Source organism: Babylonia areolata, chromosome 1, assembly GCF_041734735.1.
Source record: "Babylonia areolata isolate BAREFJ2019XMU chromosome 1, ASM4173473v1, whole genome shotgun sequence".
NCBI classification, from domain to species: domain Eukaryota; kingdom Metazoa; phylum Mollusca; class Gastropoda; order Neogastropoda; family Buccinidae; genus Babylonia; species Babylonia areolata.
The window spans coordinates 62,432,632-62,436,808 of record NC_134876.1 but is presented as its reverse complement, the minus strand read 5'-3'; positions in this window follow the sequence as shown (position 1 = coordinate 62,436,808).

Sequence of the window (4,177 nt, the reverse complement as noted above, 5' to 3'; positions counted from 1 at the left end):
GGATAAAAGTTAAGTACTAGTTCATATTCTCCACCGCCCTCACTCTGTCTGTACCTGTCTTGTCTATTTCCATCTCTTGTCTCTTTCTGCCTGTCTGTCTTTCTGCCTGTCTGTACCTGCCTATCTCTGTTGTTCCTGTCTGTCTTTCTGCCTGTCTGTTCCCTTCTGTTTCTGCCTGTCTCTGTCTGTACCTGTCTGTCTCTCTCAGCACATGTTTAGTGTAACATTAACCTGTACTAAGAAATACTAATACTTTGCACAGAGAGAATGCTGTGAGTGCTCATTTCTGGTATATATGTGTTACAGTGGAGAAAGATAAATGTCTGCCCGAAGGTGTTTAGCTGTTTTTTGTAGGTAGGTCACTGAAGACTCCACCACCACACCAACCACTGCACTGATCTGATGAGAGAAAGGCATCAGCAGGAACGTTACATCGCCGTTGGAGATGTTGAGGTGAGGTGCTTGTGGACCTACACATGCCCTTGGACATGCTTTACCACTCCAATACCACCTTCCCACATTCACACACCTACCCACACTATGCCCTCCACTGAAAATAAAAATCCAATATCCAACATCAAAAGATAAAATTCTTTTATCATTGTATGAAATGTCTGAATGGATTTTCTTTTTGTTTTGTTTTGCCTGATGCTAAAGCAATGGTATTAAATCAGGATAAGATCATATAGGTTGTATTTCTTAAATAATATTTGTTTGCCAATGGAACTAATGATTATTGCAAGTGAAAACTGAAAGGAAAACTTTTTTAAATTTTTTTTTATTTTTATTTTTTTACTTACGTAGGTTCAGTGCATCAGCATTGTGACAAAATGGAAAAAGATGTATTGAAAAATAGGCGATGGCAACGTCTCCTTTACCATCGACTTTAAAAAATTCATGCCGTCTTCTTACCAAGCATACCCTACATTTCAACAAATAGGAGTGGTAAAATGGTGTTTTGGGAATCCTGACATAGCCTCAAGGAAATAATTCATTAATGATCCGGAAACACAGCTTAATTCAGCAGACTTACAATCTATTATTGGTATGAGTGAAGATTTTATTCCTACTATTTTTAAGTCAAATATGGTATTGACAAAGTATTTTCAGAGAAAGGGGAAAATTAAAGTTTGACGGAGGAAAAGACGAAAAAACCCCCAAAGCACACAACACACACAACACACCCACCACAAAAACAAACCAAACCCCTTTTATAACTAGACTACCCTTTTTTTACCAAGTGGAAAAAACACACACCACACAACAACCCAAACAACACAACACACAAGGGTTCGGGAAACAATGAATTATTTCCCTTGAAACAAAAACATCATAAAGATTAGTTTTGTCAAAATAAACCCGTAACATTTTTCAAAATTTTGCGTTTGTTTTTAAATTAAAAAATATTCTGGAAATTTTATAAACATCTTGTTCTGCAAAATCAGTAGTCATTCATGTTTGAACTTTAGTTTACTTTCCCAAAAGTATTTGACCTTTGGTAATTTGTTTATTTGGTTTTGGGGCCCCCGGGAAAAATGCGAAAACCAGTTGAAACACTGAAGAAAAGTAAATTGATAAAAATTTTTAATCTGTTCTATTCTCCACCCCCCCCCCCTTGTCCCGTTTTGTCTTGTTTTTTCCCTCTCCATTTTTTCCTGGCTGTTTTCTGCCTGCTGTACCCTTCTATTTTTTGCCTGTTTCTTTCTGTCTGACCTGTCGTCTTCTCACCTGTTTAGTGAACATTAACCTTACTAAAAATGTAATCTTTGCCGGGGGAAAGCTATGATGCTCCTTTTGATTGTTGGTGAAATGGAGAAAAACAAAAATCTGCCCGAAGGTGTTGCTGTTTTTTTTTAGGTGGCTGAAGACCCACCCCCCCCCAACGCCGCTGCAGACTAGAAGAAGGCATTTTCCCCGGGAAAGTTACTCGCTGTTGGAAAGTTGAGGTAGGGTTGTGGCGACACATGCCCACACACAGGTTTTACCACTCCCAAAACCCCCTTCCCTTAACCAAGGAGTCAAAACACGCACACACACCACATGCACACACACTCTTTTGGGGGCATATGAATTTGTTCCAAATTTTTAAAACAAAAAATCATTGATAAAGATTATGCTCTTGTCAAAATAAGCTGTATTTTAAACATGAAAAAAAAAGTTTGTATTCGTATAAAAAAACCGATCTTGTTATATAAAAACCCCGTAGTTCCCCCCCCTTGCCCCCCTTCCCCCAACACCCCTTTCCCCAACACTCAAAAACCTTTCCTATTCGTGTTTAAATTTGATTGACGTCCCCAAGTTTTGACCATTGGTGTAATTTGTTACTAGGTTTTTGACCCCAGGAAAGACTGCGAAGCCCGTGAACCCCTGAAGAAAACCAAATTAGATGAAAGTTAATAGGGGTTTACATTTTCCACTCCCCTCCTTTGCTCTGTAACTGCATTGTCCCCTTTTCCTCTCCATCTCTTTTTCTGCCCGTCTTCTCGTTTTCTGCCTGTCTTTCCCGCCGTCCGTTTCCCTCTGTCTTCCCGCGTACCCTTCTGTTTTTTGCCGCTGTACCCGTCTCTTTTTGTCTGCTCTCCGCCATGTTTTGTCTCCACAAACCCTTCTAAAAAATACTAAACTTGAGGAGAGAATGCTGAGGGTCCTTTTTGGGGGGGTGGTGAAATGGGAAAAAAAAAATTTTGCCCGAAAGGGGTTTTCTGTTTTTTTTATGGTCACGAAAAACACACCACCACCAACCGCCGCTGCATGATCTGTGAGAGAAGGCATCACCCGGGAAAGTTACATCGCTGTTGGAGATGGGAGGTGAGGTGCTTTTGGAGTAACATGCCACAGCACAGGGGGGTTTTCCCCTCCCAAAACCACCTTCCCTGCTTTAAAGTGAGTCAAACACGCACCCTACCCACATCCCACAAGGCTTTGGGCGCTATGAATTTTTTTTCCAACTTGAAAGCAAAAGCATTGATAAAAATTAGTTTTTGCAAAAAAGCTGTATTGTTAAACTAAAAATGTTTTTTGGGTTCGTATAAAAAGATTTGTTTTGTAATCATAGTCCCCCCCCCCCCCCCCCCCTGCCCCCATTCCCCCCCACACCCCTTTTTCCCAACACCCAGAAAACCTTTCCATGTTCTGTTTGAACATTTTTGATTGACGTCCCAAGTGTATTTGACCATTGTGTAATTTTTTACTTGGTTGTGACCTCAGGAAAGACTGTAGAAGCCAGCTGAACCCCGAAAGAAACCAAATTAGATAAAAAATTAATACTGGTTCACATTCTCCACTCCCCTTCTGCCGTAAGCATTGTCTTTTCCATTCCTCTTTTTTCGCCCCGTCTTTTTTCCCGTCTTTCTGCCCGCTGTACCGCCTGTCTCATTTCTGTCGTTTCCTGTTCTTTCCCTTTGTTTTTGCCAGTCTCTTTTTTGCTGTCCTGTCTGTCTCTCCAGCACATGTTTAGTGTAACATTACCCTTTCTAATGAATTTTAAAAAATTTTCTGGAAGAAAGCTGTGAGTGTCCTTTCTATTGTTGAGACAAGGAGAAAAACAAATATCTGCCGAAGGGTTTAGCTGTTTTTTTTAGGTAGGGGCACCGAAGACTCCACCACCACACCAACCATGCACTGATCTGACGAAGAAGGGATCACCCGGAACATAATCGCCTTGGAGATGTTGAGGTGAGGGGCTTGTGGGCCTTCACATGCCCCTTGGAATGTTTTTCCCCTCCATACCCCCTTCCCTTTTTTTCCCCATGATCAAAACACCCAACACCACATTGCACACACACAGGGTTGGGACAGTATGAATTTGTTACCCAAATTGAAAAACAAAAGTCTTGAAAAGATAGTTTTTGGGGAAAATGCTGTATTTTATAAACATGAAAAAAAAATGTATTTATAAAAGATCTTTTTATAAAATCAGTAGTTCCCCCCCCCCCCTTGCCCCCCTTCCCCCCCAACCCTTTCCCCCACCAGAATTTCAAAGTCATTTATAAAATTAGTTTTTGTCAAATAATTTTAAATTTTATAAACTGAAAAAAAAAGTGTTTTGTATAAACAGACTTTTTAGTAAAATCATAGTTCCCCCCCCCCCCCCCCCGCCCCCATTCCCCCAACCAAACCCTTTCCCCCCTCAGAAAACCTTTTCCCTGATTTGTGTTTCATTAGATTGCTGTCCCAA